General features: G+C 27.2%; 1 protein-coding gene across 2 annotated transcripts in view; it reads right to left on the reverse strand.

The window, feature by feature from the left end:
- Positions 1 to 13,199, reverse strand: part of Dh31-R (Diuretic hormone 31 Receptor) — a 147,459-nt gene extending 134,260 nt beyond the window's left edge. For both annotated transcript variants that reach the window (XM_064354762.1, XM_064354761.1), the window contains exon 1: positions 13,048 to 13,199. The gene's annotated coding sequence lies outside the window, so the exon portion shown is untranslated. The remainder of the gene's footprint in view (positions 1 to 13,047) is intronic.
- Positions 13,200 to 14,379: the final 1,180 nt, after the last annotated feature.

The following is a 14,379-nucleotide window of genomic DNA, read 5'->3' on the forward strand; positions in this document are numbered from 1 at the left end:
TATATTAAGTACCGTAAACTGTAAGTGCATTCTTTTTGGAAAACCGTGAGTACCGAGGTTTCCTAAGCGCTTAAGACTAAAAGAAAAACGTACGGTTTGAGGTTAGTAAGCTATTTTTAGCAATATCTGCACAAATAAGAAAAAGTAAACATATTCTGAATGTATTTTTTTGAAATATCAATAAACATCAGATTGCTGTTAAATTAAAAATGTGTGTGGCGTTTGTTTCGTGTTGGGAATACAAAACAAAAAACATCACTTTAATTCAACATTTGTTGCAAAATCAACGCTTCAATACTGTTCTGAAGGTATTTCAAGTGGCATAAGTTGGTATGTAATATTTACTTACAGCTCACGGTCTGTAAGTAAAATATTATTGCAGGGTAACCATGGAAACTTGCACCTGACTAAAAAGTGCCGCATAAAACGAAATATATTTGTCAATAAATAATGACTAACAAAAAGGGAATTGCTAAAACGTTATTTTAGTCACGAGTTGACGTATTAATTTTTATTTCAAATTAGAAGCCATCTTAAAAAAATGCAAAAAGAGGGTTCTCAATTTAGAAATGCCAATTTAAAAACGTTTTGTTTTTCGAAAAATTTTCAATTTAAATTTTAGAAATTTAAAAAAATTCTACTCCATATTTCAAATAGAATAAATTACTTGGCAAAATATGAATAAAGAACAAGAAAAAACCTATCAAGTTTTATAAATAAGAAATAGAATGTCAATTTTAAAAATACCAATTTAAAAACGTTTTTTGCAAAATTTTTAATTCAAAATTCAAAAATAAAAAAAATTCTACTGCAGACTTTAAAAGAGAATTATTTACTTGGTAAAATATAAATAATAAACAAGAAAAAGTGTATTAAGTTTTATAAATAGGCGTTATTTTAGACACGAGTTGCATTAATAACCAGCGAACTAATGTTTCATGAATTACGTGACGAACATGTTTATAAAACGAGTTACACACTATATTTTTTCCATGACGAAAAAAGTTTGAAAACAATTGTATTTTTTTTTAATAAAAACTAACCTCAAACCGTGACTAAAACACGACAAGTTGTGACTTATAAATTAATAAAATGGCATGCATACAATATTTTATCAATAAAAAAAAAATTTGAAAATTGTTGCCAATAAAAAGTTTAGAACTGAGTATTTAATAATAAATAATAATACATTTAATAACACCTAACTAAATAATAACTTTTTAAAAAGATATAGTAATTCATTTTAATAGTTATTTATTTAATGAGTTTGAGTGTAAATCGGACGCTTTATTTCACGAGTGGATTTTTAAACCACGAGTGAAAACGAGTGGTTTATCATTCACGAGGCGAAATAAATGAACCGATTTACACAAAAACGAGTTGAATACAACATTTTATTCTTCGAAATAGACTCAGCAAGGCTTAAAATTGCTTTAAATTTGTTAAAAATAATCTGACGTTTCGTACTGAGAAATGCCAAACAGTTGTCAAAACTTCCTTACACAGGAGAAAAATTGTAAATTTTGACACTGTCGAAGAATAATAGTATATTATTACACGAGCAAGTAAAGAAGGTTTTTATCCACAAAAATGAAGTTTGCTGCACGAGCCGAAGGCGAGTGCATGTAATCATTTGAGTGGATAAAAACCTTTACTTGCGAGTATAATACTATACTTTATCTACGATCAAATAACCAAAAAAAAAAAAAAATTTTAAAAACCTTTCATAAACACACTCATATTTGTGCCGCGATTTTTGTGGTAGAAGATTTTCTATTGCACTCGTTGCGATATTGCGAATGTCAGGTGGCGTGCAGGTCATTTCATTCTCTTCTTCCAACATTTTAAATAACTTTCTGTCACAAAAAACTGCTTGAACAATCACAGATTTCACTACTAGTTCCGACTAAATAATTAGCTGTTTGTTTTTGTTGTCAGCTGATTTGGCTTGTTTGGTTATATTGCTGCGGTTACGGCACACAATTGCCAACATAAAAGTGGTGGAAAAGATAAAATTCCAATATTTTCAATTTTGATTGGTCCCAATCCCAATGGATAAAAAATTCTGTCAATTTTACCCATGGGTGAAAACCAATCAGAGACTTCTTTTAATTTGTCGATGGATAAAATGAAAATTTACAGTGGAACTTTCACAACAGTAATGGTTATATTATTTGATGATCGTAGATAAAGATTATTACGTTACAACCAAACTTATTCTAGAAAATTGAAATGTATTTTATAAAGTTATAAATTAACATTAACAAAGAAAAAATTAACGACAGTATTAACTTTGAACAAAACTGACAAAGTATAATAAGATTTGAGAAAATATCTATAAAATAAAAAACAAATACAAGTTAACTAAAATTTTTGGTTAAACATAAATATTATGTTTATTTTGTTTTGTTACCCATAACTTTTTACTATGATGTATTGACGTGTTTTGTCGTGCAATAACCTTTTCAGTCGTTCTGTAATCTTTATTTTGTTACTGATTTCTAATAAAATTAAACAAATGGACACAAAAATATTTGGTGTGCAGTGGGAAAAATTATAATTGTAAATTTTAATTTCTTGACAAGAAAAAGACTTTTGTCGTGTACCAGCTATCTTCCATCTTATAAAAGATAAAAAAGTGCAACACCTCCCTTAATGGACAACTTAGAATAACGGACATCTCTTCACAACGGACATTTTTGTAAGAATGTAACAAAATCTCTATTAAAATTTCCTAACTCCCGTTAGTGGACACCTCTCCACAACGAACAATTAAAGATTTCCTATCGGTGTCCGTTGTGGAGAGATTTTACTGTAGCTGAAGTGTGACAGATTATTTAAAAAAAAAATCTCAATTTGAAAAAGTTGCTAATTTAAGACTAATTTAACAATTTTAAGAAACGAATAGACTTGATAAAAACTAAAAAAATATTAAAACCAGATAAAAAAATTAATTAAAAAAAGTTTCAATTAATGACCCTTGAAATATTAGTCGCATTTGTTGAAAAACGTCTCATAATATAACTCAAAAAACAATGTTAAATTGCTTTTGTAACAGTAATTTCAAATCGTATTTACTAATAAACACTTTTAAATTAAAATTACTTAGCGCAGACTAGAAAATAAATTATTATTTTTATTATTACATAAAAATAATGATTTCGTTTACATCACGAAAGCAGGTGGTCTTTTCAGTAACACTTTTAAACCTCTCTCGATTGTAAATGAGCTAATATTCTCTAATTGTAGCTATTAAAGCTTCCAAATCGCAATGTATAAATTTTTATTTTCAGCTAGCGAATCCGTTTTTCAAATGAGTCTCTTACATAAAATAATTTCATAATTTAATCCTTCTGTTATATGCAGAGACCGATCCCTATTAAGCTAGCTACCCTTATAATGTGTTGGGGTGCCACAAAACCCAAAGCAAACCGAATAAAATTGAGTTACAAAGTTTAAAAACTAAACGCATCGTAATTAGATAATTTCATATACCTAAGCGAATTAAATCTGAGATAAATCCTTTCAAGGTTGCTCCAACATTATATAATTATAACATAAAGTACAATTATTTATTTTTTCTATCGTGAAAACTAAGCAGCTCAGTTTATAATTTCAGGTTATGCAAACAGTTGAGGCATCAAATCAAATCTTGAAACCGAGTAAAAAGCTCCGATATTTTCTCGACCCTGGGAAAGTTTTTATGAGGAATATACAACAGCTTCCGTTGAGACCTGATTACTGTTACGAAGGTTTATGTTACCCGTATTATCCTTTCGATTGTGGTTTTCCAGGGCTTGTAAAAGACATGATCTGAGTTTGGAAGCACTAAAGTAGTGAATTACAAGGGCCATAAAATCCCTGTTAATTCAGCAATAACTCTACCTATTCAATTATTTGCTCTCATAAATTTTTAACCTATTTATATTAAAGCTTAAACTGAAAATACAGTTGGAATCGATAAAATGCTTAAGATTCCTGCAAAAAATACTTTGGATTAAATAGCACTGAAAGATGTTTTCACGAAGGAACTAAATGAATGTTTGGAAGGCATCGCAAAGAGGCATTGTAAGCATTCTTAGCAGTGACCTAGCCTTTGTCTGATTACAATCTCTACAGCTGATGGAAGATTTTAGTTTCAGAAAGTTCGCAATAATGATTCCGCTAGATGGAATTAAAAGCAAACTAATTTTATTTTTGCGTCATTTCAAATTTTTGTAGTTTTATGTTTACGGAAAGTTCAATTAGCAAATTGTATCGATGTCATTTTTTTATTATCACTAGAAACACAGACAAACAAAAATGTAGGTAAATAATTATATTCCCATCCATACATATATATACAGGGTGATTCTTTTAGGGCCTACATTAAAATATATAGCTAGAGCTTTAGAATTGTGTATACGATCCAAATCGACCATTCTAAGTTTAACTAAATTATTTTCAAAATAACTGAGGTTTCGAAATCAAAAAAAATTGGCGCCAAGTTTGAAATTTTAAATAGTACAAATAGTAAACACACAATTTTACTGCATATTTGAATTCAACTAAGTAAAATTTACCCAAGTTTTTGGTACTTATCCGTCATAATTTTTGACATATGTCATTATTTTTGTTAAAATTTTCATTTGCAAGTATTTATCTAAGATATCACAAACCTTAAACCCTTAGCGATAAGTGATTTTTTTGCATTCGATGACCGAAGATTTGACAAGTTTTCTAAAATTTTTGAAATTGTCAATAGTCAAAATTCATGATTTTTTCAAAATTAAAAAAAACTGCTATAACTCAGTTTTTTCAAATGCATCAACCCTATTTTCTTAACGGCAATCAAAAAAATATCGATATTTATGGTGACTTTTATCAACATATCCTATAAATATCTTTTACAGTTTTTGAAAAACAACACAAAAAACGCATTTTACTTCCTAATTTTCATAGTTAATCACGTAGACCTTGTAAAATGGTCAGGTCAGGTCAGGTCAACAATTGTCAAATTTCAATATTTTATTTAGTTTTTAGCTACTTCATTATCGAATAAGCAGCAAACCAATAATATTAAAAATAATTTTTTTTTGAAATGACATTTGTGTCTTTGAAAAATTTGACGAAAAAAATTGTTTTAGGTTGTTTAAGGTAGGAATGTAATTAAACTTTATATTTTTAGCGATGTTTCGATTTTACTTAAATTACATTACATTAAATATGAAATTACAATTTTAAATTAATTACATCGCTGCTCTAAACAACCAAAAACAATTTCTTCCGTCAAATTATGGTTCACTATAACTTAGTGAATTATGTAAAGTAACTCAGTCAGTCTGCCATCGAATTTTGAACTTCTTGAATAAAATTGGTAGACAAATAAGCCATTTCTTTTAATTAATAGCACAGTTTTATCGTATTTTTCTAAAGTTTACTTAATTGATAATAAAAATAATGAGCCAAAATTCTGTTTTTAGATGTAGAAGATGTCTGCATAAAACTTGATGTTTTTTTGATTGCCATTGAAAAAACAAGGTCATTCTATTTGGAAAAACTGTTTTATAATAATTTTTTTAACCATCACATTCAAAAAATCATAGTAGCTTTGCAATTAGACAGTTGACAATCTCTGAACTATTGACTATAAAATGCAAAATGAATTGATCACTTATTGTGAAGGGTTCACAATAATAATATTTTAAATAAATAAATCCCTGCAAATATAAATTTGTACAAAAAAACTAGCATACGTCAAAAACCATGAGAGATAAGTACTAACAACTACAGTACATTTTATCCAGTTTCAATAGACGAATTCAAAAATGCAATAAAAATTGGTGGCTACTATTTAGAAATTTAAAGTTGACGCCAATTTCTCAAAGTTAGAAAAATTTAGTTATTTTGAAAATAACTTAGTTAAACTCAGAATGGTTAATTGGTACAAAATCTTAAAGCTCTAGCTACAGAAGATAAAAAGATTCTAATGTAGGCCTTGAAAAATCAGTCTATAAATAAATATAACAAAAATTTATAAAACATTAATACAACTTTTGACAAAAACAACAAAAGTAATTAATACGTTTCTAACTTAGAAAATATAAGTCAATTAAAAATGTTGCACTTCTATCTCCTTAACACTGATATTATTATAATAATATTTATTCAAAATTAATTCATAAGTATACAGGGTGTCCCTGCAAGTTGATAAAGTTCATTATTGACCATTAAATAACTAAAAGACAAAAATTTTTTTAATTTGCACTCCAAATTACTTTCAAATGTATTGAGTGTTTCACAAATGAGGTTCAATACAAACTTATGTTCTTTTTAAGTAGAACATTCCAAATTTTATTGCAATTTTAGACGTAGTTTTTAAACATGCATTTAATAAAAATCTATTACACGAAAAGTAATAATCCTAGAAAAGTAAAACTTTCAGAACTTTGAAGGAAAAAGTTCAAACTTACATGTGTGCTAATTGTTTAGCGCAGTGCAATTATAGGAACGTAAAAAGAATAAGAAATTTTTAAATATTAAATAACTTGGATAATTTAAATGGAACACACTAATTGTTGTTTTTGTTTATCAAAAAATCTTAAATTATGTTAAAAACGTATAAAAACAAAGTATTAAACTCCCAAAAAAATTCAACAACAGTTAATAACATTTTTAATGTTTAAAGTTGTGAGTAATCAGAAGACACATATAACTGTTTATGTTTTTTGTAAGATGTTTGAAAAGTTTTTGATGCAAAAATAAAATATGACTTGCAGATTTTTTTATTCTCTTAATTGCAGTGAGTTGAAAAAATTATATCTTTAAAGTTTGAACTTTTTTCATTAAATTGTATACAGTTTATTTCTTTATTATTACAATCCAAAATTTTACAATTACAATGTCTAATTAATTTTCATCCACAACCTTCTCCATAGTGATCATTAGTCCGGTTCGTAAACTTGATATACACTTAATAAAATTACTACCACAATTTGGCCAACCTGATTGTTGATCGACTTCTATCAAAAGTTATAAAAAGCACACATCATAAGGCAAAATAAAAATATTACATTTTAGTAATTTTAGGAAAAGTTTTTATTAGCTGAAAACAATAAAAACGCCAACGCCGCATTTTCGCTCAAAAGTATCTGTTACAAATTATTCATGCACTTTACAAATGCACTAGCTAATGTAGTTTATACTTTTAATGAGGGTTCGAATCGTTAATAACTATTATACAAGTTTATCAATCTTATTTATAAAAATAATTCCGTAAAAACGACGTTGGCGTTTTTATAGTTTTGAAACAGTTAATACAAGATTTTTTTGCTCAAAGCGTCATTTCCGAGTTAATTAATATTTTAATTTTTTTAATTTAATTAATATTAGCATTCATAATTGATTTATTTTAATTATAGGGAACGGTAAAAATAGTATGCTTCTTATGATTAAATTTTAAGAAGAATCTTCCGTCACAATCACTTTTTATTAAGTTTATTCAACTTCTAAAAAATATTGTTTCGCGGTAGTTTCAACGATCAATATTATTAATGTGTGTCCTGCATAACAATGTGGACACTCAGAAGTTGGCAAATGTGTTATTTTGTTATTCAATGCTTGTTAAAGATCATTTATAGGCTGCTGGGACAATATTACAAATAATGTTCTTTCGATTTTCTCAGATTCGTAAAATTGATGGATCGGAAACAAGGCAAATATTTACTTTCAGGAGGAACAAACAACTCCTTACCTTTAAATCAACAATTCTGCAAACGTATCTCGATTAAAAATTTATTCAAATTGCAAGCAAATTTTATTTAAATAATCTGTCGTAACTTGATTCTTTCTCACCAGTTCGGAACTTTATTAGAACTCTCTTGCGAGATGTTGATGATTTCATGACTTTCATTATTTACTTTATGACTTTAATAATTGCAAAGCTTCACCGACGTAATTTCGCGAAGAAACAATTTAAGAAAAGATTTATTTTTGCTTAAGCTTCTCTTTTCCGCTATTCCGCTACATTGTTTATAAATTAAAGTCAACATTGGCGTCTTTGTGCTACAAAAAGAATAAAAGAGATTTATAATTTATTGCACCATAACTTGTTGCTAACACAAACATAAGGGAACATGAAAAATAAAAATAAATCTCGCCCACTTGAAAATATCTAACTAGGTGTTGCAATACTACAAAGTTCGGATTTTAATGAGAATCATTAGCGTTCTGTATCGATAGTCGGCGAGAGAAGGAAATGAAAACCCGACGGAAATGTGCTGTCGAACAAATCGAGATAAAAGGGGAGAACTGCAGAAAGTTTTTTATTTTTTTATTTAGAAAATAAAACTTGGTAAAAAATTCTCAATGTCTGCAAATAGCAAACAACTGTCGTCAACAGTTTTTAAAGAAAAACGGTAATAAGCCACCATAGTTTAAGAGTTTAAGATAGATGGTAAATAAACAATAAAAAACGAACTTCTCTATGAATAGTATTTATTTTAGGACAGAATTAAATTACTCTTGTGTTAAAAAAATTAAGACCTAGACTTTTTGATGTGAACTTATACACATTTTGTTTCACTAAATCAGTGATAATAATAATACTAATAATAATAATAATAATAATAATAATAATAATATAATTTATTTCCAACAGACTTATTATTCTAAAGTGAACAAGTAACAACACAATATACCAACAAAGAACAAATTTGAGACGATTAGATTATACAAAACATTATAAATTCCGAAGAAAAATATTCTAGAAGCTTGACCTTTGCAGTTTTAGTTTGGAAATTATTGGAGTAAATATCTAAATCTATTGTAATATTATAATATAATTTAAAACATTTAAAAAGTGGAGAATTCTGATGACGAAAGGTACTAGGAGTGGAAAAATAAAATGTAAGAGGATTTCGGTTGTTAGCTCAAGGTACTACAATGTTCAGATCAGAGCTGATAATATCACCACATAAAAGTTTTTGCAGAAAAATAATACATAGAACATTTCTCCTACTTAATAAAGTGCATTCATTTACATTTCTTAAAAGATCACTTTAATCGTAGGGCCTTACAGGATATCTATTATAAATTTTAAAATACAAGTATTTACAAAATTTTCTTAAAATATTTTCCAAAACATTTACATAAAACTGGTAGAACGGACACCAAACAACACAACAATATTCAAGCTTAGACCTATCAAGAGCATAAAATAAAGTTTTAATGCAAGATACATTAGTAAATTCTTTTGTATTTCCACATATAAAGCCCAGAGACTTTAATGCACTACTAGTTAACTGAATAATATGAGGTGTAAAGGTCAAACCACTATCCATAACTATGATCATAGTTTTGCCAAAATTAACAATAATTATATTCATATTAAAGAGAAAAAAACCAAAAAGATGAGACGAAAACCGTAAAATGTTGTAAAATGCTAAATTGTTTTGCTCGATTTAATTTGTGCTCACCCGTTTTGATCTTTTGTATAATTTTAAAAAAAGAGCTAAAAAAATACATTAAAAAAATGCAAAAATGATGGTAATGTACGTTATTTTTTTTTCACAATGGTTTGAGATTATAAATTAAAGTTGGCAATGATAAATGTTGCTTTGGAAAAAAATCAACGCAAAAAACACAAAATATCGGAAAAGTTTAAATTAATGTAATTTAATTAATTTAGATGATTTTTTATTAATCTTAGTTTTTCCAATTTAAAAAAGAAACTAAGAAATTAAAAACTTTAAAATACAGCCAAATGAAAGGTATTAAATTTCCATAAAAGGTCTAGAAACCTAGAAAAATGCATAAAAAATTCGTCGATTGATAAAAAAATGTAAATAAAAACAGATCAAAAGACGAAAACCGTAAAATATTGTTTTGCTCGTGGTAGTCTGTTTTTACCAATTTTGATCTGTGTAATTCTAAAAAAAATACAAAAAATATGCATTTTTTTTGCTTTTCAAAGTAAAAAAAAACACAAAATTGATCAAAAAAAATCAGAAATTCAATACTTGTTTTATGATGTACGTTATTTTTTGTCAAATTGGTTTAAAAATATAAATTAAAGTTGGCATTAATAAATGTTGTTTTCGAAAAAATTCAACGCAAAAAACCCAAACTATCGGAAAAGTTTCAATCCATTTTTTATAGATCTTTAGTTACGTTTAGTACTCACTCAGTAGATAACTCAAATATTAAAATTCTCTTTTGTGTTCTTATTTGTAGTCTAATTGCAAACAACTGTAAAATTTTCTTTAAAATTTATATTTAATAAAAAAATTGTGAGAAATCACAATCGATGTTTGAGCACTCGTATGGTCTATAAAAATCCTTCAAAATCACACTAAACTATGAGTTTCTTGTTTTAAGAAAGTGTATTTGAATTTTTTTAATCGTCTCTTTAACACATTTAAAAAAACATGTTTCAGATGAACTACGGACTTAATTCAAACGCTCGGAAAAATAGTGTTTTTTTTACTTACATTCGGGAACTTAGAACTTAGGGAACTTAAAATATTATTGAAGAGTATTTGGTTCAAATAAGTCAATTAAAAATGTCGAACTTCTATCTTCTTAACTTATTATTATAATAATATTTATTCAAAATAATAATTCATAAGTATACAGAGAAAATAGTGTTTTTTTTACATACATTCACGAACCTAGTGATTTTTACAATTTTGAAACATATTTGCCAAAATTTAACCAAAAAATTCGTTCAAAAATGCTTTTTCAAAAATACAAAAAATTACATTATTTTTGGTCTGATAATAATAATTATGTACATTTGTCTCGCTTTTACTTACATCTTTCTAATAATTAGACTATAGTACATAAAACTATAAAATTAAATTTCCAACAGTGAAATAAAAAAACTAACATCAATATTTCACTTAATTTGAGAAAATTTATAAAAATAAGTAAATCTACAGTTGTTTTAATCATTTTTAAAAACGACGTAAAAATTAGTTAGTTTTTTACCATGAGATGAAATAAATTTAAAACTTATACATTTGGTCCAGCTCAGCTATCATCTTCTGTAGATCAGTTATTATTAAATTTAGACTTTCAATTAGAGCAAGCCTTGAAAGTGAAGTGTAACTTTAGCCACATCTTAAGCTGTGTAAAACCAGCACAAAACAACATAACTTCAAAAGTAAGGCTAAAATTCCGCAAGCATAACTTGCTCTAATTCAGTCTATTTTCGATCTCAAGTTATATTCTAATACGCACTTCAAAAAATATTTTTGATTATCCAATGTTCCAAAAAAGGTCATTACATTTTTTTGAATGGCATGCTGTTATTCTTTATGCTTATTAAAATAACCTTTTAGTTTCTTACATATCCCTAAAAAAATCAGATCGGTTTAGGAATTACTGTTTAATAAAATAAAACCAAAAAAAATCGTTTTACACATTTAATTTTATAAATTAATAAAAATTATAAACAGTGTTTCCTTAATAACATTATTATTACTAGGTACGTGTTGAACAATGTCTAAGAGACTTATTAATTAAGTTTGATTGATCTGAGATACTACAGGCTGTTCACAACTTACTTCCAAACTTTTTAAACTTTAGAGCTTTTTATTTTGCTTATTTTATTTGTACATCATTCGTAATTAAAAAAGAACCGTTTTTTATTAATCCTAGCACATTTAGAGATATTTGCTAAAAAAAAGTTCAACACGTTCTTAGTCATAATGTTATCAAAATAGCAGTATCTTCATTTTTAAAACTAAAGGTGTGAAAACGTTTTCTTGTTTTTTTTTGAACAGCAATGCCTGAACCGATTTGAAAAACATTTTAGAAACGTGTAAGAAACTAAAAGGGTGTCATAATAAGCACAAAAAATAATAGCATGCCAATAAAAAAGTTACTATTATGACGGCGTACTTTTCCTAGGACACTCTGTATAATTAAAAATATTTTTCTGAAATCTGTCGTAGAATATAAATTACGTATGCAAAATATCAAAACTGCAACTTTACTGATAACAGAGCTACAGAATACGGGAGTTTGAATGAAACACTCTGTATAAAATTTGTTTTGAAAAAAATAAAAAAACAATAATAATAAACTATATTTGCAAGTAGCAAATTAAGTATAGTGTAAAATTTAAAAATACTGTGTAGTTCGTTATAATAAAAAAAAGAGAGTATAAAACAATAATTTACATTTACAAGATGAGAAGCATCATATAAGAAAAAATTCTCCAAAGATGTATTTATGTATTTTTCTAATGAATAAAAGCAAAAATGTAAAAAACATTTTTAACAACCAACTTAAATTTAATTACAGTCAATTTTTTTACGTTATAAATTTTCAGATTAAGTGTTTTTAATTAATGCACTGAATTTAAAGAAAGTATAAAACTGTTTTCGCGAAATTGATCACCTAAAACAACACTAAACAATTTGTACGATAATTACCCTGAAACAACACGCAACAAGAAATATGTTTCACTCGTAAAGTCACAAAATTTTTGAATTTGCATAATTTAGATTCATAATACAATAATAAATTGAAAGAGCTTTTGGTTGTATGAACTCGTTTAAAAAACTGAGCCACAATGTGTGCCCTGTTTACCATCAATAGGTCAGAGGTTTATCGCTTGCGGACTATTTTTAACATGCCACAAATGTATTTCCAAATGAAAGTTTTAAACTCAAGAAATCATGTATAAAGCTTCTTTCATTAACATTTTAATGACGTTCACCAACTAACAAGCTTTGGGTTCAAAGTAAACGATGCGATTCCAACATGTAATAAATAATTCAAACGAATGCATTAAAAATCCTTCCTAGAAGAAGATCTACTAAAATTCGAAATATTTAAGATATTTCAATTCGCGTCTGAAGCGAAAGCAATCCCCATATTGGAAGCAATACAATTTCGTGCCAAAATTTTTTCCCTCGAACCGTGTCTGATGAATTCTTTAGTAACACTCAGAGATAAATCCCTCAAGACGATTGCATTGAGAAGATAATGTTAGCTTCCAGTAAATTGATTCCGACACGAAATTCTACTACTTGTCCAATTTAATTCAAAGTGATTTACCTTAACACACTTTTAAAAATTCCCACAAACGCGCACCAACTGAACCTTTGTCGGAAATAATTTCAGTTTCAGGAGCCCGATCCTTGCGTTCGGCACGAAAACGCGCGAATAACTGAACTGGAGGATGCAAAGCTGCGCTTTGGTGCTGACGCAGGAAAATCATTTTCTTGAAACAATTTTCCCACTTTTTTTAATTATTTAAAGTAGGTACAGTTTTTGTGTGAAAGCTTCATCTGAAGGCGCGCTCTAAATCTGTTCTCGAAGACATTAAACCAAAAATAATTTACCTTGAAGTTTTTAGATTAGTTGAGTTCACTTTTACATTGCGTGTCTGTTCCGATGAGGAAATACTAGTTACATGAAATCGTAAACGAATTATCATTGCGTCTATTTATAGGTAAGCCAACAGTTGCAGTTCCGCAGAAAGTTTTCCGGTATTAAATTATTATTATTAGGTCAGGTGCAGGTACTTAACCAAACAAACAAGTTTAGGGTTAAATTGTTTTAACATTTACGAGAAAAATAGTTCTTTAGGAACAAATTCTTTTATTTTTTTAAACAAGCCACTCAAAAAAAATATTATTTTAAAATTGAAAACCTCTTTTGATAAGCTGTTTTCTACAAAAATCAGGAATTTGTTTCTGATGATTCGCCACAAAATAATTCGTCTAAAACAAACCATTGTCAATATATTTTGAAAAAAGCAAAAAATTCATTAAAGCTCTAATGCGATTCTCAATTTATTATTATAATAATGTATAAGTCTTGATTTTTCGAACTTTTAGAACGATTCACCAAAGAAAATCTAAGACTTAACCAATGTCAAAATATTTTGCAAAAATTAAAAAAAATGAAAGACTTAAGAAAAAATTGTCTATTGACAAAATCAAAAATCAAAAATTTTTGTATGAATCGCTTGTAAATGATATGTCTAAAAAAAGCCAATGCCAAAATATTTTAAAAAAACCAAAAAATTCGATAAGCCATAAAATCTAATTATCATTTTCGAAAAACTTTTAATAAACTTTGTTTCCTGCAAAAACTACAAAACAATTTCCTAAAAATGATTCGTCTAAGAATTAGCCAATGCCTAAATAATTCAAGAAAACAAAAATATTTTTAAAGTCCTAAAACGTAATTTCCAGTTCACGTTTTTTTACAACCGATGGCTCTTTAAATAAACTGCATTTTGACAAAAATAAAAAAAATTCACAAAATCATTAACCAAAAAATTTTTACTCTTTTTAATAACCGAAAACCGTTTTAAAAACGGTTTGTTTTCTGCACACAAAAATTATTCGGATGATTTGCCAAAAAAATATTTCATCTAAA

Source organism: Tribolium castaneum, chromosome 2 (genome assembly GCF_031307605.1).
Source record: "Tribolium castaneum strain GA2 chromosome 2, icTriCast1.1, whole genome shotgun sequence".
NCBI classification, from domain to species: Eukaryota; Metazoa; Arthropoda; class Insecta; order Coleoptera; family Tenebrionidae; genus Tribolium; species Tribolium castaneum.